At 49.0% G+C, this 25,614-nt stretch overlaps 1 protein-coding gene across 1 annotated transcript in view; it reads right to left on the minus strand.

Annotated features, from left to right (window-relative positions):
• LOC142313041 (gastrula zinc finger protein XlCGF66.1-like) overlaps positions 1-25,614 on the minus strand; it is a 236,184-nt gene that overhangs the window by 81,871 nt on the left and 128,699 nt on the right. The window lies entirely within an intron of this gene.

The following is a 25,614-nucleotide window of genomic DNA, read 5'->3' on the forward strand; positions in this document are numbered from 1 at the left end:
TAGCTCGCATATAAATTGCTATTATATTATGCAAAACTTTACAATTATTATCATCACTGCCCCATTGGGGCTTACTAGCTAAATTAGGTGGAAACCTGATTTCTAAGAGGAAAGAGAAGCAGAAGGAGCCCACTGTCTATAACACAATCAGTGTCACTAAGTTACTTGTTGGATAAGGGATAAGGGACCCTATGCTGTCGCTCACGCTAGAGGGCCCTATGCTATCCCTAATTTCAGGGATACTCCTAATGGTGGAGATGCTCTAGTCCTGTTCCTGGCACTGCTCCTTATCAAACCTAGTCTGATTTCCCATCTTCCACGAGGGAAGGAAGGGGCAGTAGTGAGCTGCTAAACACAGATGAAGACAGACAAGGGAAAACCAAAACTCTTGATACACTGCAGGAAGGAAGACAACGAAAGACAACCAGCTGTAAACTTCACAACCGCACAAAGCAACAAGAACTTCATGCACCAGACCAACTAAGACAAGCTATAGCTGGCATAGGAGACAGGACCCAGCCAGTATATATTTATGATGTGATAGGCTCCTTCACAACAGAACAGCAAAAAGAGAGCAAACAAACAGACTAGCAGAGATCAACTCTTGCCAGGCTGCCTATGAATCAGCAAACAGCACATCGACACCTGAGTCTGCCTTTGTTGCTCCCAGACACCAGAAAAGCTCTCAAGCCAAGTGTCATAATCTGCAATCTGAACAGGATCTGATGTCGCCATGACAGTCAACGAGAAAATCTTTGTGTGACAATCACCTTGTTCTTCACAGTGGGCAACAATTTTTTTTGTTCCTGGTAACTAGTTTCACCCCATTGGAAGCTATGGGCCCTTCCACTTCAGTTTGTTTTGTAACTGATCCATTTCCACATAAATTTAGTTCTCTCTACATAAACTGTAACAGAGAATTAGATCACAAAACAAACGTTGTGTACAGGACGCAACTGGGCAACTACTTGACAATTAGGCTACTTTCACACTATGTTTTTTTAACATGCGTCATGAACGTTTTTTTGCTGCAAAAGCGGATCCTGTTTTTCCAAAGAGAAACGCGTGCAAACGCATGTGTTATTTTACAGGATCCTGTCACTTGAAATTATGTACGGGTATTGGAGTCATGTGATCGGGAGTGAGGGGAACTGAATGTGACGGACTGGAAATTCAGATGGAGAAAGAGAGAGAGCAAAAATGAGAAAAAGAGAGAAAGAAAAAATGAGAAAAAGAGAGAGAAAGAGAGAAAGAGAGAGAAAGAGAGAAAGAAAGAGAGAGAAAGAGAGAGAAAGAGAAAGAGAGACTACCGCCCCCATCATCACCGCACACACGTAGGCACTACCGCACCCATCATCATCGCACACACTCAGGCACTACCGCACACATCATCACTGCACACACACCGGTACTACCTAAGTGACGTCTCTGCTGACAGCGCGACTCACTTCAGTTGCTGCCTGGAACTGATAGAGAGCGGCAGTGTTCTACGGCCGCTTTTGTCAGTTTAATTTAGCAGAGCTGGATGCGTCGCAGGACCTTGTGTGGATTATGTCGGACCTGGAGGGGTATTTGGGGACTTTAATAAAGTGGTGAAAGAGGGTGTTTTTTTATTTCTAATAAAAGAATTTTTTCGGGTGTATGTGTTTATTTACTTTCACTCTTACAGGTTAATCATTGAGAGGGTCTCATAGACACCTGTAATGATTAACTCCTAATTACCCCGATTGCTACCGCACCAGGGCAATTTGGGATGAGCCGGGTAGAGTCCCGAGACTGTCGCATCTCATGGATGCGGCAATTCCGGGCAGCTGCTGGCTGACATTTTTAGGCTGGGGGGCTCCACATAACGTGGGGCTCCCTATCCTGAGAATACCAGCCTTCAGCCGTGTGGCTTTACTTTGGCTGGTATCCAAATTGGGGGGGACCGCACGCCGTTTTTTTTTGTTTATTTATTTATTTATTGTACTGCACGATATAGACCCGCACACCAGCGGCTGTGATTTGTTGCAGTGAGTATAGGTGGTCTCCTTGACTGGAGACTGCCCTTCCCGTGGTTGTTCCTTCCCGGTGAAAGACCTGGTAGTTTCCTGGCAGCGTTGAGAAACACGTGATGGTGTCTCCGCAGTGGATATGTTGATCTCCCTAAGGTCAACAATGCTTGCTTATTTGCATTGGTTGCAGTGAGACAGCTGTCACTCAGCGTGGGGGCGTGTCTGACTGTAACTAATCATAGGCGATGGTGGGCGGGGGAAGCAGTGAATACGAGATGGAATAATGAGCGGCCGGCATTTTCTAAAGAGGAGAAGCCGCCAGAGCGGTGTGACAGCCGTGCAGCGCCACGCCGGTGATCGGTCAGTATGAGAGAGGGGGGAGAGGGAGAGATCGACAGAGAGAGAGAAGAAAGACCGAGAGAGAGAGACCGACCGACAGACCAACCGACCGACAGGGAGAGAGACCGACAGGGAGAGAGACTGACAGGGAGAGAGACCGACAGGGAGAGAGACCGACAGGGAGAGAGAGACACCGACAGAGAGGAGAGACCGACAGACAGACCAACCGACCGACACCAACACCGAGAGACCGACAGAGAGAGAGAGACCGAGAGAGAGAGACAGAGAGAGAGAGTTGGAGAGAGAGAGAGACAGAGAGAGAGAGAGAGACTGTGATCATGCTGGTTTCTGCCCAACAGGATCCTGTCAATCAGCATGCCAGTATTCACATGCGTTTGCGTACAGTATAGTCAGGATCCAGTGACAAACAGTATTTGGACGCAGCTCAAAAATGCTACAAGAAGCGTTTTTGAAAAATGTTAAAATACTGCAACTCGCAAACGCATGTGAACGCATGTTGACACGCATCCATTGCAAATGCATTGAAATTAAAACATATTTTCACTGGATCCGCTTTTGCTGCAAAATATCGTACAGGACGCATGTTAAAAAAATGTAGTGTGAAACCAGCCTAAGGGCTCATGCGCACGTTGCGTAATAGCATGCATTTATGCTGCGTATTGCACTGCAGCGTAAATGCATGCGTCCTGCGTCCCCTGCACAATGTAGATTGTGCATGAGACGTGCGCACATTGCTTTTATGAACGCAGCGATTTGGGTGCCAAAATTTTGACCTAAATCCGTGCGTTCCTAAAAGCATCATGTCAATTATTTCTGCGTTCTGGATGCAGCTCCCACTCTGTCTATGGTGGGGGCAGCATCCCGAGTGCATGAAATGTGCTTTTTGTAACAAAAATACTGCATTCATTCTGCAGCGATTTGAAGAGCACATGTGCTGTCAAATCGCTGCAGAAGAATCAGCAGTTACATGCGCATGAGCCCGTAGGCTGCTATCACATCAGCATTTTTTTGCCTTGCGGCAAAAAAACACAAACTGCATATGACTGGATCCTGTTGAATTTGAGTTGAACGCATACAAACACAAGTGTTATTTACTGGATCTTGTGACTTGCAGTTTATGAATAATGTGTTCGGGAATGAGCTAAATGGGGCTGAGCGGGCATTAAAGTAATGTGATCGGGAGTGAACTGAATCTGCCATGACAGCGTGGATGCAGCTCTGGACGAGAGAGTGTGAGTGAGAGTGAGTGAGAGTGTGTGAGTGAGTGTGTGTGAGAGTGATATTCAGGCCATGTTCTGTACAGCAAACATGATCTTTCCTGCAGTATACAACCGCAACTGTTAAAAACTGATCCGGCGCCCATTAAAATACATTGCAGCTACTGGCGCAATGTACAGGATCCGGTGACATGCAGTTTTTGGACGGAGGTGAAAAACGCAACAAGTTGCCTTTTTGATATAAGGTAAAAAAGTGCAACTCACTGGATCCTGACACTACCGTACGCAAACGCATGCAAACGCATGTTGCCGCAAGTCCATTGACATTGCATTGAGCAGACAACGGATCCAGTAAGATGCGTTTTGCATTTTTTTGCCGATCGGCAAAAAAACGCTGATGTGAAACCAGCCTTAGTCCTGAGAATGCATTACCATGCTCGGGTGCTTGATACTTGTAACGAGCAATTAGATTCTCGGATGGATGCAACTTGAAGATATCCCAGAAAAATGCTCAAAATTGCTCATTCGTGAAGGAATTTCTAGGTAACAACAAAGTTTAAGTCTATTATGGAGACCATGGTGAAACGTGTCGAAGCCTCGGGTTGTTTGAGGAATCTCAAGATAATTTTTTTACATTCCTATTTGGACGACTTTCCGGACAACCTTGGTGCTGTTACTGAAGAGCAAGGAAAAAGATTTCATCAGGATATGAAGGAGATGGAATGACGATACCAATTTAGATGGCATGGGAACATGATGGGGATGAGTGCTAGATGTTTCACAGAGAACACCTGCAGTTGTCTATAAGAAGGGATCATGAGAAAAGGAAAAGGCACAAGAACTCATCTGCAATAAAGCCAATAAAGTTGCAGAATGAATGTTCAATACATTTTTATATACTGTGCATTGTGCACATTTTTGGCTAAACTAAAGATTTTCTTGTTCATCTCACTTGTCCATAATTTCACGTGTGTTTTGTGCAAAATTCATACATGATGGTCGAAAATAGAAGTGTTTTTTTATCAGGGCATAAGAAAACATAAGAATCAGTTATTATTAACTGAAGTATTGCAGTAGATAGATCCATCAACTTCAAGTCTCCTAAGGGGACAAACAAATACAGTAAAATATTAGAAGGAAAAAAAATATAAAACACATAGAAAAAAAAGGATATGTGACGTCAAACTTTAATTATCAAAATCACCAAAGAAGAAAGTATTGAAACGCCAAAGTTGCCATTTTAGGGCAGCTGTGCCTCCTCCCAAAAAATGCAATAAAAGGAGTCATACGTGACTCAAAATGTTGTATGTACGCCAGAATGGTACCAATAAAATCTACAACACAGCACATAAACAACCTCTCCGACCCCCCAGACCACTGACCTGTCCAACCACCAATCTGACCCTTGACCTTTGTGACCACTAACCTCTATGTCCACCGACCTCTCCGAACTCCATCATCTCCAACCATCGACATCTCCAACTACTTACCTCTCTCACCACCGATCTCTTCAACCACCAACCTCTCTCACCACTGACCACCATGCTCTCCGACCATCAACCTCTCTCACTACCGACCCCTCCAACTACTAACCTCTCTCACCACCGACCTCCCCAACCAACAAGCTCTCACCACCGACCTCCCCGACCAACAAGCTCTCTCACCACCGACCTCCCCGACCAACAAGCTCTCTCACCACCGACCTCCCCGACCAACAAGCTCTCTCACCACCGACCTCCCCGACCAACAAGCTCTCTCACCACCGACCTCCCCGACCAACAAGCTCTCTCACCACCGACCTCCCCGACCAACAAGCTCTCTCACCACCGACCTCCCCGACCAACAATCTCTCTCTCCACTGACCTCCTCGACTATCGACCTCTCTCACCACCAACCTCTCTCACCACTAACCTCTCTCACCATCGACCTCTCTCACCACCAACCTCTCCAACCTCTAACCTCTCTCACCACCGACCTCTCCGACCATCGACCTCTTTGACCACTGACCTCTCATCTCTTCAACCACCCACTTGTCCGACCACCGAACTCTCTGACCACTTTCCAGTGAGGGCGGTGTCAGTCCGTTTCCTTTGCAGTCATTACTAGAACTGTGCGAGATATCTGTCTGTGAATGGGTCGCTGTGTGAGGAAACTGCTCAGATGTCCCCAGTCTCCTGTACTCGCTGTTGTCCTGGACCCTGCACTGGTTCTCTCCGTACAGCAGAGGTCGGCGGTAACAGCAAATCCCTGTGCTCCGCTATAGCCGCCCTGGTAACAGTCTAATGCCGGCCCTTCTGTAAACCGCTCCCCCTGAGTTGAGGTCCATCTACAGCCGCGGAGAAGGCCCCGAAATAGTCTCAGTGCTGAAGGAGTAAATGTGTCTAATAATAGAGACCCTGCACCTACCTCCACCTGCAGAGCCGCACACTAGATATATGGCTGCTCTGTGCTTCCAGGACCTGTGATGATGTCACATGGAGGGGAGGAGTCAGGGGTCACATGATCAGCTCCTCAGTGTATACAGGACTCTGCTGTGCTGGGTGTCATGGTGCTGGATGAGGGGAAGGTTATGTGTGGGGTCAGGAGGGATTGAGGCCGGTTTCAGACATCCATGTTTAATCAGGTACAAGTCACACACATGGTTATGGTCATACGTGTGACATCCGTGTTTACATACGTGTGACAGGTACCAGAGAAAACACGGGTCTGTGAAATAAAAAGATTTTCCATATTTACCTGCTTTCTCCAGCTCCTGACAGCCGCTCATTATATCATCACCGCACTCAGGACCTGGAAGCTGGAGCATCGCTGGGTACAGCAGCACCAAGGACAGCACCGCGGGGACAGGTGAGTATTCTGCAAGCACAGTGACATCCAGGAGGTCATTGGAGTTCCCAATGAAGTCTGATGACATCCTGATGACCCTCACGACACTCCTGCTATAGCTTCACGGGTTCATCAGAGTTCATTGGAAACTGTGATGAGTCCCCGATTCTGACCCCACGATGTTCCGGCTTCCAGGTTCTCACTACACACACACACACACACACACACACACACACACACACACACACACATACACACACATATGTATACACACATAGCAGACACATGGATACACCGAGCACATACACACACATAGCGCACATGCATGTACATACTGAACACACAGACACACTGCTGTATACTCACCCAGCGATGTGGTCCCCGGCACTGAAGTCCCCGTGCTGCTCCTGCTCCGCAGGGCACTGAGTATTCAGTAAGTATAATGAGCGGGGGTCAGGACCAGGAGGCAGCATCGCTAGATACAGGTGAATATAGAAATTGTTTTAATTTAAAAGACCCGTATTTTCTCCGGTACATGTCACACTGATGTCACACGGATCACATCAGTGTGCAATCCGTGTCACCCCGTTGCTGTCGGAGAAAAAACGGACATGTCTCCATGTGCGCGTGCGGGGTCATGAGGGGTCACACGGTCCGTGTAAAAACACGGCTGTGTAAGTAACAGTATAGAATAACATGGGTACGTGTGGCATCCAGGTAAAAACCGGATGTCACACGTACCTGAAACACGGATGTCTGAAACCAGACTTACAGTGTGGATGTAGCAGAGCCGTGTGTGTACGGAGCAGAGCTGTGTGTGTACAATGTGTGCAGAGCCATGTGTGTACCATGTGTACGGAGCAGAGCCGTGTGTGTACGATCTGTGCGGAGCCGTGTGTGAACGACGTGTACAGAGCAGAGCCGTGTGTTTGTACGACGTGTACTTAGCAGAGCCGTGTGTGTACGATGTGTACAGTCATGGCCAAAAGTTTTAAGAATGCTACAAATATTAATTTTTACAAAGTCTACTGCTTAAGTTTTTCTAATGGCAATTTGCATATACTCCAGAATGTCATAAAGAATGATCAGCTTAACAGCAATTACCGTATTTTTCGCTTTATAAGACGCACTTTTGTTCCCCCAAATTTTGGGGGAAAGTAGGGGGTGCGTCTTATAATCCGAATATACGGGAGGGGGGGTGTATATATATATATATACAGAGTCCAGTGGAGGTGCGGGCAGCTCTGGAGCGGTGCTGGGGACTGCTTGGGGCTGGGAGCGGCAGCGTTTGATCTCCTGCTCTCCCGCTCATATAATATGCACAGCCGCTGTCCATCAGAAGTGTGGTGCTGAAACTGCATCGCGCTGATGGGCTGAGGGAGCTGTGCATATTATCTGCCTGTGCTTACCTTTGATCACACAGGATCCCCCCTCCCCCTGTGTTAGATATGGCCTCCATGCTGCCCATAGTAAAATAATAAACTCTTTACTCACCTCCTCCAGGTCTGCCCGGTCTCCCTCCTGCCTGGTCTCCCTCCTGCTGGCTTTGATTAGGCACGCAGAGATATCTCTCTGCTGTCCCGATCACATGACCTGCACTAGAACTAGGAAGTAGGAAGTGCAGGAGACAGGAGGAGTTCAACCCTGAGGAGGGACACACGAGGCAGGACTGTGCTGCAGAAGGTAAGGAAAGAGTTTATTTTACTAAAAGCAGCAACATGGGGGCGATATGTAACAGAGGGTGATGTGTGCCTGCCACAGTGGCCCTGTCTGCCTGCCACAGTGGCCCTGTCTGCCTGCCACAGTGGCCCTGTCTGCCTGCCACAGTGGGCCTGTCTGCCTGCCACAGTGGGCCTGTCTGCCTGCCACAGTGGCCCTGTCTGCCTGCCACAGTGGGCCTGTCTGCCTGCCACAGTGGCCCTGTCTGCTTGCCACAGTGGCCCTGTCTGCTTGCCACAGTGGCCCTGTCTGCTTGCCACAGTGGCCCTGTCTGCCTGCCACAGTGGCCCTGTCTGCCTGCCACAGTGGGCCTGTCTGCCTGCCACAGTGGCCCTGTCTGCTTGCCACAGTGGCCCTGTCTGCTTGCCACAGTGGCCCTGTCTGCCTGCCACAGTGGCCCTGTCTGCCTGCCACAGTGGCCCTGTCTGCTTGCCACAGTGGGCCTGTCTGCTTGCCACAGTGGCCCTGTCTGCCTGCCACAGTGGGCCTGTCTGCTTGCCACAGTGGGCCTGTCTGCCTGCCACAGTGGCCCTGTCTGCCTGCCACAGTGGCCCTGTCTGCCTGCCACAGTAGGCCTGTCTGCTTGCCACAGTGGCCCTGTCTGCTTGCCACAGTGGCCCTGTCTGCCTGCCACAGTGGCCCTGTCTGCCTGCCACAGTGGCCCTGTCTGCTTGCCACAGTGGGCCTGTCTGCTTGCCACAGTGGCCCTGTCTGCCTGCCACAGTGGGCCTGTCTGCTTGCCACAGTGGGCCTGTCTGCCTGCCACAGTGGGCCTGTCTGCCTGCCACAGTGGGCCTGTCTGCCTGCCACAGTGGCCGTCTGCCTGCCACAGTGGCCCTGTCTGCCTGCCACAGTGGCCCTGTCTGCCTGCCACAGTGGCCCTGTCTGCTTGCCACAGTGGCCCTGTCTGCTTGCCACAGTGGGCCTGTCTGCTTGCGACAGTGGGCCTGTCTGCCTGCCACAGTGGCCCTGTCTGCCTGCCACAGTGGCCCTGTCTGCCTGCCACAGTGGCCCTGTCTGCCTGCCACAGTGGCCCTGTCTGCCTGCCACAGTGGGCCTGTCTGCTTGCCACAGTGGCCCTGTCTGCCTGCCACAGTGGCCCTGTCTGCTTGCCACAGTGGCCCTGTCTGCCTGCCACAGTGGGCCTGTCTGCCTGCCACAGTAGGCCTGTCTGCCTGCCACAGTGGGCCTGTCTGCCTGCCACAGTGGGCCTGTCTGCCTGCCACAGTGGGCCTGTCTGCCTGCCACAGTGGGCCTGTCTGCCTGCCACAGTGGCCCTGTCTGCCTGCCACAGTGGCCTTGTCTGCCTGCCATAGAGGATGTGTGCCAGCCATAGGGGAAATGTGGCATCACGTGTTCAATATAAGGTGGCCATATCCAGATTAAGGGGGCTAATTTTAGGATGAGGGGGCTATGAGGGACATATACCCTATATTATTTGTTAGACTGACACTGGCATTATAAGACGGACCCCATTTATTAAAAAATTCTCTATTCCTTCACCAAATTTGGGGGTGCGTCTTATAATCAGGTGCGTCTTATAAAGCGAAAAATACGGTACTTGCAAAGTCAATATTGGCTAAGAAAATGAACTTTAACCCCCAAAACACATTTCAACAGCATTGCATTGCTGCCTTAAAAGGAACAGCTAACATTGTTTTAGTGATTGTTCCATTAACACAGGTGTGGGTGTTGATGAGGACAGGGCTGGCGATCAATCAGTCATGATTAAGTAAAGAATGACACCACTGGACACTTTAAAAGGAGGCTAGTGCTTGGTATCATTGTTTCTCTTCAGTTAACCATGGTTATCTCTAAAGAAACACGTGCAGCCATCATTGCTCTGCACAAAAATGGCCTAACAGGAAAGAGTATCGCAGCTACAAAGATTGCACCTCAGTCAACAATCTATCGCATCATCAAGAACTTCAAGGAGAGAGCTTCCATTGTTTCCAAAAAGGCTCCAGGGCGCCCAAGAAGGACCAGCAAACGCCAGGACCGTATCTTAAAACTGTTTCAGCTGCGGGATCGGACTACCAGCAGTGCCGAGCTAGCTCAGCAATGGCAGCAGGCTGGTGTGAGTGCTTCTGCACGCACTGTGAGGCGGAGACTCTTTGAGCAAGGCCTGGTTTCAAGGAGGGCAGCAAAGAAGCCACTTCTCTCCAGAAAAAACATCAGGGACCGACTGATATTCTGCAAAAGGTACAGGGAGTGGACTGCTGAGGACTGGGGTAAAGTCATTTTCTCAGATGAATCCCCTTTTCGATTGTTTGGGACATCTGGAAAACAGCTTATTAGGAGAAGAGGTGAGCGCTAGCACCAGTCTTGTCTGATGCCAACTGTTAAGCATCCTGAAACGATTCATGTGTGGGGTTGCTTCTCAGCCAAGGGAATCGGCTCACTCACAGTCTTGCCTAAAAACACAGCCATGAATAAAGAATGGTACCAGAATGTCCTCCAAGAGCAACTTCTCCCAATTGTCCAAGAGCAGTTTGGCGCCCAACAATGCCTTTTCCAGTATGATGGAGCACCTTGCCATAAAGCAAAGGTGATCACTAAATGGCTCATGGAACAAAACATAGAGATTTTGGGTCCATGGCCTGGAAACTCCCCAGATCTTAATCCCATTGAGAACTTGTGGGCAATCATAAAGAGACGGGTGGACAAATAAAAACCAACAAATTCTGGCAAAAGGCAGGCATTGCTTATGCAAGAATGGACAGCTATCAGTCAGGATTTGGTCCAGAAGTTGATTGAGAGCATGGCAGGAAGAATTGCAGAGGTCGTGAAGAAGAAGGGTCAACACTGCAAATATTGACTTGCTGCATTCACTCATTCTAACTGTCAATATGACCTTTTGGTAGTCATAATATGACTGCAATTATATTTCTGTATGTGATGTAAACATCAGACAAACACAATTAAAAACCAGAGGGCAACAGATCATGTGAAAATATAATTTTGGTGTCATTCTCAAAACTTTTGGCCATGACTGTACAGAGCAAAGCCATGTGTGTACGACGTATACTTAGCAGAGCCATGTGTGTACGAGGTGTACAGAGTGGAGCTGCTCCTCTGTTTAATCAATTCCAACTGTGTGTTAAGAATGAGCTGACACCATAATTTATCGGGTCAGTCGATCTTTGGTAACAAACTTTATTAGTAGGTTAATAGTAGGTTTTCTTGGTTCCATTTTAGGGTGCATACAACCTTCTGGTATATTTATGTGTCGCCCAGGGAATGGGGTACTCAGTTCCGGGCGGTTTACTACTGGGGAATGTCACTTTGGTGGCCGTTGCCTAGTCCCGTGCTTTTTAATGGGGAGTATTTACAAGGGAGAATAAAGTCATTTGTGTGATGCCACCTACGCGTTGCGGTTAATATGGTGAAACCGCCGCTGCTGAGTTGATTATCTCTAGGGCTGGTGGTAATGGCAGCTATGATGGTAGGCCCTCCGCAGGTAGGGCTGAGCCAAGGAGATGTATAATGGGGTAATAAGGGAGGCCACACCGTGGGTTGTAGTTAACAGTCTCTACTTACTCTTGACCCTCGGACAGCTGGATCAGGTCCCTGTAGGTCCAGTGCCAGTTGATGACTCAGTTGCTCTGTCCCCGGCACCCTCAGTGTGGTTGGGTCCCCGTAGCGTGGAGCAGGTTGGGGCCTGACTCTCCCGTTTTGTGGCAGTCTCCTTCTCCGTACGGCGGGCAGTGTGGACCATGTAGGGATGGTCTGTGTCCCGAACCCTGATCCTTGCTTTACTGCTGGTGCCCCCGGATCTGTGGGTCAGTGAGGTCTGTGAAGGTCCCCTCACTGTGCAGGTATTTGCCAGATTGTATGAAACTGGCATCTGATTTAAGGTACTGTGCCCCGTTGGTGCTCTGGTCCCAGCGGTACTCGGGTATACCTGCCCTGGCGACCACTCTCCTTTGCCCCCGGGTCACCGTTACACGACCCAGCTCTCTGGCACCTCTTTCCACCTTCACTTCCTACTCTGATTGCCTAACTGCTGTCCCCTCCCACCAGGTTGTCTAGTCTCTCTGGTATGGCTCCGCCCTCTAGGTGGCCATCCCCTTGTGTCTGTCTAGCTAAATACCCCTGGTGTGGAGTGGAAACTGGGATTTTGTTCTGTGTGGGTGTTGCTGACACTAGTGTTCCAGGTCCCAGGGGGTAGGCCCTGCATTCTGGTGAGGATGCAGTACCTAGTAGTGTCCTGAGTGGCTCAGGGGCGCTACATTTACATTGAGTATCTTGTGGTAGGTGCACTGACCAACAATCTTCCATTCTGGCTCTATAACCTTTCCTTCCAACTTTCAAGAAGACAAAAAGGGACAGATTATGTAATGTGACATGACAAAATTTCAGGTTGCACATTAATTCTGCTGTTATGTTAGCTTTAGGGGTTTTCCTAGATTTTTTTGTCCCTATGGGGCTAAGCCCTTACCTGTAACGACTTGCTATCTACCTGCCCTGTTAAGGTCTCTCCTGCCTCAGAGATCACAGACCGCTCCTGCCGGCGAGTCTCCTGCTTCCTCTGACGTCACGCCAACAAATCAGTTCTTTCTATTCCAATCAATCACTCACACTCTGACCATTCAATGAAAGGGGGTGATTGGCTTGTATTAAAAATGCACATGGGTAAGGTTTCCATAGATCTCTTACCCCTTCACCCCCCAGCTTGACTTTATTAACCCTTTAGTTGGTTAAGGTGGTTTAGGTGGTTCACAGGAATTAAAGCAATGTTGAAGGAAAAAATTGAAAATGTTACTATTTCCACCACAAAAAGTTGCTTTAGCTCCACATTTTGCATTTGCAAGGGTAACAGGAGAAAATGGACCATACAATTTGTTGTGCAACTTCTCCTGAGTTCACTGATAACCCATATGTGGTGGAAATCTACTGTTTAGGCGCACGGCAGGGCTCGGAAGGGAAGGAGCGCCATTTGACTTTTTGAAAGCAAAATCAGCTTGAATCCATAGCAGACACCATATCATGTTTGGGGAGTCCCTTATGTGCCCAAGCAGTGGAAATCTCCCTCAAGTGACCTATTTTTTTAAACTAGACCCATCAAGGAGTTTAACGAGATGTGTGGTAAGTACCTTGAACTCACAAGGGCTTCACAGAATTTTATTAAGTTGAGCCATGAAAATAAAATAATTACATTTTCCCCACAAAAATGTTGCTTTAGTGCCACATTTTGCTTTTGCACGAGGGTAAATTGAGACAACTGACCATACAATGTGTTCTGCAATGTCTCCTGAGTACGCCGATACCCCATATGTGGTGGAAAACTACTTTTTGGGCACATGGCAGGGCTCGGAAGAGAAGGAGCTCTATTCGTGCCCAGAATTGGCAGTGATAGACTACTACAGGAAACATGTCACATTTGAAGAGCCACTATGGTGCCAAAACAGAAACCGCCACATGTGACCCCATTTTGGAAAGTTCACCTCTTGTGGAATTAGTCTAGGTGTGTAGTGAGCATTTTAAACCCACAGAAGATTCACAGAATTGTGTAACATTGGGCTGTGGAAATGAATTTTTTTTTTTACTAAAATGTTTAAGTCATACATTTTTAATTTTCAAAAGGGCTATTAGAAGGAAATCGACTAGCAAATTTGTTAAGCAATTTCTCCCGAGTTCGTCAATATCCTATATGTGGTTGGAAACTACTTTTCAGGCAGAGTGCAAAGTTCAGAAGGTAAGGAGCGCCATATTGAAATGCAGATTTTGCAGGCATGGTCATGTCACGTCATGCACTGTCCAGATTCGCACGCAGGGATTAAAGCAATGGCATCAGACCCTGTTCATGTTGCAGAGTCCGACAGGCAACCTGGTTTCTCTTAAATACTCAGCTCTGCCGGGCGGCTGAGTTGTGTCCACTGCTCAAAGCCGTGTTGGAGTTAATCTTTCTCTGAATAGTGTGCGGTTCTTCTGAGAGTCAGGTTGCTGATTACCATCCACATCTGGTCTCTCCCTATTTAAGGCTGGGGAGTTTGTTAGGAAATCGCCAAACATAGCATCTACTCGTGCTCTTGTGAATATCCGGTGCCCTTGGCGATCCTCTTTTGGTGAGCTGCCATCTGTTGCTTGAGTGGTGTTGAAATGTCCCTTGGTGTCCTTTACTTCCTCCCTTATATTTTATTTCCTCCTGTACTTTAATTGTCTTCTTTTTGTGGTTGTTTGCAGAGTGAACGAGTTGCAGTTCTTCCCCGTGTCCATGTCTTTTTGGGTGGGGGGGTTATCTCGGTTTATCCTTCCTACCCCGGGGTGGTATGCGGGGAGTAAGGTCAGGGTGTGCATAGGAGACAGGGACAAGCTGGGGACCCAGACGTCACAACCTCTGTGTTGATGGTCAGTACAGCAATCCCAGTCTTAAGGCCAGTTCAGGTTTTTCCAGCTATCCTAGCCCACCCATGTCATCATATTTCCAGGGGCCCTGAGGTGCCAGAAATCTGAATCCTCTATAAGTGACCCCCATTTTACAAACCTCAGGGAACACCTCTAGTGATGCAGTGAGGATATAGATGTGACGACATGGACACCCAATGCCTCTCATGGGTTAAAGTTTCTTAACATTTAGCCAGACGTATTGTTCTTATGTGTGCTAAGTCATGTTTGCTTCCCTATTGTTTCTCCAGACTCTTCCAGTAATCATTGTATTGTAGTTGTGTATTGCTAATGTAATTACCTTAGTAGCCATTGTCTAGTCGGTGACTTCCAGACTACATGTATACCCTCAGTCTTTCTGTAGACATCATTTGGATGGACATTGTCCATGCAGCTTGAGATTCATCCAATGGGAGAGGCGATCTTGTCCAACCAATCAATGAGGACGCAGTATATCCAAATGGAAGACTGTGGCTATAAAAGGGATTTCTTTAAGCCACCAGGGGTTGTTGATGGATGCTGATGGATCCAGTCTAATTTCTTAGGAGCAGACTAGAGGATCAGGATATCTTATGGCTTCAATCTAGGGGCTCCGGTTCTGGTTGGAGACCATATCCACAGCCTAGGGATTTCGACTCCGGCTGCCAGGATTGTATCATCATACCAGGACTACCTAAGGAGGATACTCAGGTTGGGACAGTTCAGTCACCTGGTACAGACTTTGCAGACCTCAGACAGCTTCCTAAATCTGGCATTATTCCTTTCTCGGTGGGTGCCCGCCAAAAGCGGGGTGCTGCTGGATTGGAGTACATAGCCCTGGAACCTCTGAGGCATGGACATTCTAAATGCCTGGTGAGCCAGCGGAAGGGTGAGACTCTGTTGCCTGTTACATTTGTGTTTTGCTGGTTATGTGTTATGTGCCGTTAATTGTTTGGGGATCCAAAAAAATGTCTAATTATTGTGGTTCCCTCACCCTGTGTTGTCTGAGTAGTGTTACGCCCACGGTTAAGGAGGCCGGCGTTCAGTTGGGATGAGCCCTGAGCCATGCTGTCTTTCTAAAGGCGGCGGGTTTTAGTGGACGAGAGCACCCACTGAGCCCCGTGTTTCCACAATTGGTGGCAGCGGTGGGATACTACTCAGCCTGGTTTACCCAGGGGAGCTGCACTGGACACCGTCCAGGGCTCAACAACCAGGGAGGCACATAAGCATACCCAGCAGGCTACAGGGGAGGCATTCAGGTTTCGGACGCTGCCATGTCCAACCCCACCAGCTCAGCCATGGGACAAGGACCAGAGAGGAGTTACGACCGCAGCAGCAAATGGATGCTACAGGATCTGTGCCAGAGGCGAAAGATTATCTACTGGACCGCCGAGACTCGGTCGGACTTGATCCAGAAATTAGTCCGTTGGGATGCCCAGAATGATGCAGAGGACGATGAGGATCCCGCCAATATTGACCCAGAGGAATTAAACTATATGCCACATCATGGATCTAGTGACAATCGGGAATCAACTTTGTCCAAAATGGCCCAAGCCACAGCATTGTTGGATGCATTGGGGCCTAGATCCTCAAGAGAAGAGAGGGCTTGGGTTCTGGAATATGTTTATGGGATTCCAGCTGCCGTACTGCTAGCACCAGCCGCTCGAGAAGGATGGTCCCGCTACCCAGCAGAAGCTGCACCAAAACAAAGAGGCCGCATGCTTGGAGACCGTCTGCCACTCCAACCAGTCAACATATGCCGAGATGAACCAACGAGACCTGAGGAATGCTACTCCCAAGAAACACCAATAGCTGAGGAAGTGGTTTATCCAGTCCACACCCTATGGCAGGCCGGACACCGTACACCAGCCAACCTTCATCCCCACGTCCAGACGGTCAAGGTCGGTGATATACAGGCTCAGGGACTTCGAGACATTGGATCTTCCATCACTCTGGTAAGCCCAGTTATTGTTTTCCCAGAAGACCATTTACCAGATTCCCAATTATCCATCTCCCTTGGCTGAGGGCCAGCGCTCAGACGTCCCTCTGGCATGTGTGCAGTTGGACCTAAGGACCGACCAGGGAGAGGTCGAGGTGGAGCTTGTGGATAGCCTCCCCACACCTTGTATTTTGGGGACCAACCAGGAAGTGATCGATGTGGGGATTGTGAACAGCCTCCCCATACCGGTCATTGTGGAGACTGACCAGAGCAAGGCTGATGTGGAGCTTATGAACAGCATCCCCACCACTGGTATTTTGGGAACTAACCAGGAAGCGATCGACGTGGGACTTGTGAACAGTCTCCCTATACCTGTCATTGTGGAGACTGACCAGAGCAAGGCTGATGGGGAGCTTATGGACACCGTCCCCACACCAGTTACTTTGGGGTCTGACCAGGAAGAGGTCCATATGGAGTTTATGGACAGCCTCCCCACACCTGTTGTTTCGGGGACTAGCCAGGAGGAAGTTGAAGTGGGGTTCATAGATGGCCCCACCAAGCCTGTTGTTTCGGATACCACTCAGAGGGAAGTGAAAGTGGGGCTTGGGGATTACCTGCTCACACCAGTCATTTTGGAGAATGACCTAGGACAAGGACTATCCAGTCAGTTTGAAGCAGCCATCACCCACTTCCAAGCCAAGCAGGACCCTGATGTGGATCTTTCTAACATCTTTTCCAAGGATAATTCACATTCCCAGTCTCCAGCATCCACTTCTGAGCCAAGAACCGTGAGTAAGCCTAACCACACTGTGACTATTGACTGGGGGAAGATTGATAGTAAGAAATGTATGCAAGCCCAACTCATGGACCCCACCTTAGTGCTTGTCCGCAATATGGCTGCTCAACTTGGGGGAGGTAATCAGGGGGAGGTGTATAGATGCAAGCCTCTGATGCTGACCTCACCATTAAAAAAGAAAATGCCGTCAAGAGGAGAAGGATGATCGGAAGCCTATCATGTCTGGCTAATATTAAGAAGGGGGAGGAATGTGACGACATGGACACCCAATGCCTCTCATGGGTTAAAGTTTCTTAACATTCAGCCAGACGTATTGTTCTTATGTGTGCTAAGTCATGTTTGCTTCCCTATTGTTTCTCCAGACTCTTCCAGTAATCATTGTATTGTAGTTGTGTATTGCTAATGTAATTACCTTAGTGGCCATTGTCTAGTCAATGATTTCCAGACTACATGTATACCCTCAGTCTTTCTGTAGACATCATTTGGATGAACATTGTACATGCAGCTTGAGATTCATCCAATGGGAGATGCGATCTTGTCCAACCAATCAATGAGGACGCAGTATATCCAAGTGGAAGGCTGTGGCTATAAAAGGGATTTCTTTAAGCCACCAGGGGTTGTTGATGGATGCTGATGGATACAGTCTAAGCTCTTAGGAGCTGACTAGAGGATCAGGATATCTTATGGCTTCAATCTAGGGACTCCGGTTCTGGTTGGAGACCATATCCACAGCCTAGGGATTTCGACTCCGGCTGCCAGGATTGTATCATCATACCAGGACTACCTAAGGAGGACACTCGGGTTGGGACAGTTCAGTCACCTGTTACAGACTTTGTAGACCTCAGACAGCTTCCTAAACCTGGCATTATTCCTTTCTCGGTGGGTGCCCGCCAAAAGCGGGGTGCTGCTGGATTGGAGTAAATAGCCCTGGAACCTCTGAGGCATGGACATTCTAAATGCCTGGTGAGCCAGCGGAAGGGTGAGACTCTGTTGCCTGTTACATTTGTGTTTTGCTGGTTATGTGTTATGTGCCGTTAATTGTTTGGGGATCCAATAAAGTCTAATTATTGTGGTTCCCTCACCCTGTGTTGTCTGAGTAGTGTTACGCCCACGGTTAAGGAGGCCGGCGTTCAGTTGGGATGAGCCCTGAGCCATGCTGTCTTTCTAAAGGCGGCGTGTTTTAGTGGACGAGAGCACCCACTGAGCCCCGTGTCTCCACAATAGACATTACAGGTGTGTCAAATAACTTTATACCATTCTGTGGTGAATTTGTGCATTTTTATCATTAAAATACTGTTTTAGCTCCAGATTTTTTTATATTTACAAGTGCAAGGGGAAAACGGCTAAAAAAGGCGACATAATTTGTTATACAATTTCTTCTGAACATGGCAAAACCCTACATATGGCTGTATAGTAATATTTGGCCACAGCGCAGAGCTCGAGAGGGAAGGAGCGCCATTTGACTTTTGCAGAGCAGATATTTCTAGAACACTTGATGTGCTTAAACCTCGGAAACCCCAAGTGACCCCTTATTACAATTTAAACTCCTCTGTGAATTCATCTATGGGTATAGTGACCATTTTTACCAATGGGCATTTTTCAGAAACAAGTATGCTGTGGAAGTTACAGAGTGAAAACTACAAGTCGGCATATGTAGTGCCAAATACATTCTAGTAATTAATACATTGGAGCACCCAATACATTGTGCCCAGCTTGTGCTTCTGGAGCCACGCAACCATAAAATAAATGGGCTGTCCTCACTACGATAATGTCAAACGTGAATACGAACTGCAGTTTAGACACATTATGGGGGATAGGGCGTTTGAATTTAGGCGCACAGATTTCATTAGATTCCTTTTGGTGGGAAAAATGTTGCTTTTCCAGAGTCTTTGTGCTACCATTAACTTGGAGGTCTATGACAACGGGAAGAGGGAGGAGCTAGAGTCAGAGCTCTGCCCCTCCTCCCTCTTCAATCTACGTAGAGCCTCATCAGTAACAGTTGCCATCTCCTATCCCAGTAATAGGAAAGTCTCAAGTGAATTTTACTTCAGAATTGAGAATTTTGAGAATAACTGATCAATTTTGGAGGAGCAGTAAGAAAATTTGTCAGATATCATCATATAGAAGCTTAAGGTGAAGCTGAAATATTTAAGTGCCGGGTTCTTTTTCTTCTGATGCAGTGTTGCCCTTCTATGTGCACCAAAATTTACTTGAGTGGAGTGCCGATCACCTGTTAGATTTTAGGATTTAATTACAAGCCCTGCGAAGTGTGTCCTATACACAACACTCTCCATTTAGAAAGGTGGTATACACCCCACTATGTATAGACATTACTACTTTGATTTTGTTTAACCACGGCACACCAGACGGGATGGTTCGCTAGAAGAGGCCCAGCTCTCTCCTCTTACGAGTATCCTGTATCTCTCCTAAAGAGCTTTATCAAGTTGTGATTTTAAAAGGCCATTTTGTGCAGATACATACCATTTTTTTTAAATCAGATTTTTTTATTGTGTAACATATCTCATAGAAAGGCTGGGAATCCAGGTGTGACAGTCACTACATGGGCAAATTGTGAAGCAGGAGAGTCAAAACGTTCCAGGGTCAGGTACTAAGAGATCACATCATATAGAATGGTAGCGTTGGAAGGTACCTAAAGGGCCATCAAGTCCAACCCCCTGTGAGTGAAGATTTTCTTAAATCATCCCAGCTGTATTGCTTATCCAGTTTCCACTTGAAGTTTTCCATTGATGGAGAACTCACTATCTCTCGTGGTCGCCTGTTCCACTCTCTCTAGGACTTAGTAGTAGCTATGGGCTGCCATTAACTCCTTATTACCCCGATTGCCACTACACCAGGGCAGTCCGGGATGAGCCGAGTATAGTCCCGGGACTGTCACATCTAATGGATGTGGCAATTCCGGGCGGCTGCTGGCTGATATTTTTAGGCTGGGGGGCTCCTCATAACGTGGGGCTCCCCATCCTGAGAATACCAGCCTTCAGCCGTGTGGCTTTACCTTGGCTGGTATCAAAATTGGGGGGACTGCACGTGGTTTTTTTTTTTAATTATTTATTTTACTGCACGATATAGACCCGCACACCGGCGGCTCTGATTGGTTGCAGTGAGACAGCTGTCACTCAGCGTGGGGGCTCGTCTGACTGCAACAATCATAGGCGCCGGTGGGCAGGGGAAGCAGTGAGTTTGAGATGGAATAATGAGCGGCCGGCATTTTCAAATCAGGAGAAGCTGCCGGAGCTTTGTGACAGCTGTGCAATGCCACACCAGTGATCGGTGAGTATGAGAGAGGGGAGGAGAGGGAGAGACCGACGAGAGAGACCAACCGACCGACAAGAGAGAGATATTGACCGACGAGAGAGAGACCGACGAGAGAGAGAGAGATTGATTTTCTGACCAGAATATCATTTCTACCTCTTCTGGGCATGCTCAGTTGTAAAAAAAAAAAAAAGGATCTGGCCCCTATTTCCGTCTTTTGCTGGATGCCCCCAGATCAGGCGCACATAGCCTGTCATTCTATAACATGCCGCACGGCGCTGGATACGGCGCGGGGCATTTTATTGCACCAGCCAAAAAACACTGCATGCTGCGTCCTTTCCAGCAGCCGTACACAAAAATTTCACACACGATGGATGCAACGCAAGGGCATCAGGCAAAATCCGGCGCTAATACAATTCAATGAGGAAAAAATGCATCTGGCGACGGATCCGTTTTATCCATTTTTTGCCGGATTGTGCCTGACGGCAAAAACCGGATGAGTGAAAGCAGCCTTAGTCTGGCAGTGCTCTGGGATAAATTGCTAGTCTAAATAGCTGGACAATTACCAAACAGGAAACACCTGCAGAAACCCAGCACCTCCCAATATGAGATTGGATAACCGAGCTGTCATTCAAAACACTGGTAGTTCAGCACACCGCAGGTCCAGATTGCATGACTAAGCTGTCACTTACTCGACAGTTCAGCATGCCCTGATCACTCAGCAGAGGATCTGTGACAGTACCCCCTCTTCAAAGGGGCCAACAGACCCCAGGTTTCCCAGAAAACTTCTATTAGAAGGCCTCGATCAAAACATCGGCCTTTACATAACAAGACACTTCCAGATTGCGTACGCTGTCCCTTTAAGAATTGAGAGTGTGCATGTGCGCTAAGGGCATTGCCAGGAATCAGCACACGTGGGGGAAAGACTGCAGAACTGCTGCTGCGGTGAGTATGTCGGTGTCCTTTTACTCTCTGCCTTCATGACAAGAACCTTTATAGGGGGCTTTACACGCAATGACAACGCTAACGAGATGTCGTTGGGGTCACGGAATTCGTGACACACATCCGGCCTCGTTAGCGACGTCGTTGCGTGTGAAACGTACGGACGACTGCTAACAATCAAAATTACTCACCTAATCTTTGATCGTTGACACGTCGTTCTAATCCCAAATATCGTTGCTGTTGCAGGACGCAGGTTGTTTCTCGTTCCTGAGGCAGCACACATCGCTACGTATGACACCCCAGGAACAACACCGTACCTGCGTCCTCCGGCAACGAGGTGGGCGTCACTTTCTTTCGGCTGCTCTCCGCCCCTCCGCTTCTATTGGACAGCTGCCGTGTGACGTCGCTGTGAAGCCACACGAACCGCCCCCTTAGAAAGGAGGCGGTTTGCCGGCCATAGCGACATCGCTAGGCAGGTAAGTACGTGTGACGGGTCCTAGCGATGTTGTGCGCCACGGACAGCGATTTGCCCGTGACGCACAACCAACGGGGGCGGGTGCTTTTGCGATGTCGCTGCCTGTAAAGCAGCCTTTACAGTTAGCTCCTTCAACTGTTATAACCTGCCGCAAATATAACGCACATAAAAATAGCAACATAATGAGGAATAAATATCCTCCACAAATTAAGCAATTACAGCAAAGAAGGGCAGCAGTTGTAAGTCACCCAGGCCAAAAACTAATACTCTAGCAGGATGCAGCTAAACCCCCACTAAGTTGAGGCATCACAGGTGCAGGAAGAGCAAATCACACACACACTTCCAAAAATGGAGGGGGCGATTGCTGGATGGTAAAACTGCACACTGATGGCTTAGAGCTCTGTTCACACATGAAGATGCACAGACACAAGGCCGAAGCCTATTAGGTGACGCCCATACTATTAGATCAGATGGGCTGCCTAGCTGTACTACTTCTGTGCACCATACAGGGACAGGAACTCTAAGGCTATGTGCGCACGTTGCGTACAAGCCCTGCAGAAATTTCTGCAGCGATCTGAAGAGCACATGTGCGCTTTAGATCGCTGCAGAAATGTCCGTAGTGAGCGCCGATTCCATGCGCTCTGCCTGCAGCTCCTGCCATAGACAGAGCAGGAGCTGCCGGCAAAGCGCAGGAAAGAAGTGACATGTCACTTCTTTTTGCGCAGCGCTTCGGCAGTAGCCGAAGCGCTGCGCTCTTAAACGCCACGTGCGCACGGCCCCTGCACAGTCTCCATAGACTGTGCAGGGGATGCAGGACGCATGCAGTTACGCTGCGCTACAAAGCGCAGCGTAACTGCATGTTTTTACGCGACGTGCGCACATAGCCTGATATGCAAGGCCTATCAGAAAGGGGCCTAGCTGCATCCTGGGCAAAAAAATATGAGGTTTTATTTGGTATTATGGCCATAAAGCGGAAGCCTACAACCCTCGTCACGGAACCTCATGCTTGTAGGTCCCTGCACTATATATAAAAATAGCAACATAAAGAGGAATAAATATTCTTCACAATTTAAGCAATCACTTACAGCAAAAAAGGGAAATTGCCCAGGCCAAAAACTAATACTCTAGCAGGATGCAGCTAAACCCCCAATAAGTGGAGGCATCACAGGTGCAGGAGGAGCAAATCACACACACGCTTCCAAAAATGAGAATTTTGTTACTTACCGTAAATTCTTTTTCTTATAGTTCCGTATTGGGAGACCCAGACCATGGGTATTTAGCTTCTGCCTCCGGAGGACACACAAAGTACTACACTTAAAAGTGTAGCTCCTCCCTCTGAGCTTATACACCCCCTGGTTAGCCAGTCCTAGCCAGTTTAGTGCAAAAGCTGAAGGAGAATAGCCACCCACGAGTAGAACCGAGTAAGAACCGGAACAACCGGAGACTCTGTCCACGACAACAGCTGGTGACAACAGACGGAACAAGAAAATTGCCAACAGGCAACAGGGAGGGAGCTGGGTCTCCCAATACGGAACTATAAGAAAAAGAATTTACGGTAAGTAACAAAATTCTCTTTTTCTTTATCGTTCCTTTGGGAGACCCAGACCATGGGACGTTCCAAAGCTGTCCCTGGGTGGGAATAAACAGAAAAAACTAAGAAGTAGGCGGAGCCTAACTTCACAAGTGGGCGACAGCCGCCTGAAGAATGTGTCTGCCCAAGCTCGCATCTGCCGAAGCATGAGCATGCACTTGGTAGTGCTTCAAAAAGGTATGCAGGCTAGTCCAAGTGGCAGCCTGACAGACTTGTTGAGCCATAGCCTGGTGCCTAAAAGCCCAAGAGGCACCGACAGCTCTGGTCGAGTGTGCTTTGATCCCCGGCGGGGGAGGCACCTGAGTACTCTGGTAGGCATCTGAAATGGTCGATCTAATCCAACGGGCCAAGGTCGGCTTAGAAGCAGAGAGACCCTTGCGCCGCCCTGTGGTTAGCACAAAAAGAGAGGGGCACCGCCTAAGCGCAGCGGTGCGAGCCACATAAATCCGGAGAGCACGCACCAGATCTAGAGTATGCAGCGCTTTCTCAAAGCGATGAACAGGGGCCGGACAGAAGGAAGGCAAGGAAATATCCTGGTTAAGGTGGAAGGGAGAGACCACCTTAGGAAGAAAGTCCGGGGTCGGACGGAGAACTACCTTGTCTTGGTGAAAAACCAAAAAAGGTGACTCCGAGGAGAGCGCAGCCAAATCAGAGACTCTCCTGAGAGAAGTTATGGCAACTAGAAAGGCCACCTTTTGAGAAAGACGATACAAAGAAACCTCCCTAAGAGGCTCAAAGGGGGGTTTCTGCAATACCGTGAGGACCAAGTTAAGGTCCCAGGGATCCAAGGGCCGCCGATAAGGCGGAATGATGTGAGACGCACCTTGCATGAAGGTGCGGATCTGAGCCAGCCGGGCGAGACGCCACTGGAACAGCACTGATAGAGCTGAGACTTGTCCCTTGAGAGAGTTGAGGGACAGTCCTAGCTGCAGACCGGACTGTAAAAAAGACAGAAGGGTCGGCAACGAGAATGGCCAAGGAGAATGGCCGGAAGAGCGACACCAGGACAGGAAAATTTTCCAAGTCCTGTGATAGATCTTGACGGAGGAAGACTTACGGGCCCGAGTCATAGTGGAGATGACTTCAGGAGGAATACCAGAAGCCGTCAAAATCCAGGACTCAAGAACCACGCCGTCAATTTGAGTGCTGCAGAATTCGGGCGGAAAAATGGACCTTGCGAGAGCAGGTCTGGATGGTCCAGAAGATGCCACGGCATCTCTACGGACAGTTGGAGCAGGTCCGGATACCAAGCTCGCCTGGGCCAGTCCGGTGCAATGAGGATGACTCGACGGCCCTCCATTCTGATCTTGCGCAGGACTCTGGGCAAGAGAGCTAGAGGGGGAAACACGTAGGACAGACGAAACTGGGACCAGTCTTGAACCAGAGCGTCCGCGGCAAAGGCCTGAGGATCGTGGGAGCGAGCCACGTAAACCGGAACCTTGTTGTTGTGACGGGATGCCATTAGGTCCACGTCCGGAGTGCCCCACTTGCGGCAGATTGACTGAAACACTGCCGGGTGCAGGGACCACTCGCCACCGTCCACGGATTGACGGCTGAGATAATCTGCCTCCCAGTTTTCTACGCCAGCGATGTGGACTGCGGATATGGTGGACTTGGAGTCCTCCGCCCATTGAAGAATGCGTTGGACCTCCAACATTGCCAGGCGGCTGCGTGTCCCGCCTTGGTGATTGATGTAGGCAACCGCTGTCGCGTTGTCTGACTGGACTCGAATGTGCCTGCCCGCCAACAGGTGGTGAAAAGCTAGGAGAGCTAGAAGCACAGCTCTGGTTTCCAGCACATTGATTGAAAGGGCTGACTCGGACGGAGTCCAAGTGCCCTGCGCTCTGTGGTGGAGATGTACCGCTCCCCAGCCGGATAGGCTGGCATCCGTGGTGAGAATCACCCAGGATGGAGCCAGGAAGGAGCGCCCTTGGGACAGGGAGAGGGGGTCGAAGCCACCACTGAAGAGAGCTCCTGGTCCGTGGCGACAGAGCCACTAACCTCTGTAAGGAGGAAGGCCGCTTGTCCCAACAGCGGAGAATGTCCAGCTGCAGAGGACGCAGATGGAACTGGGCAAAGGGAACCGCCTCCATGGAAGCCACCATTTGACCCAGCACCT

This window comes from Anomaloglossus baeobatrachus, chromosome 5 (genome assembly GCF_048569485.1).
Source record: "Anomaloglossus baeobatrachus isolate aAnoBae1 chromosome 5, aAnoBae1.hap1, whole genome shotgun sequence".
Taxonomy (NCBI): domain Eukaryota; kingdom Metazoa; phylum Chordata; class Amphibia; order Anura; family Aromobatidae; genus Anomaloglossus; species Anomaloglossus baeobatrachus.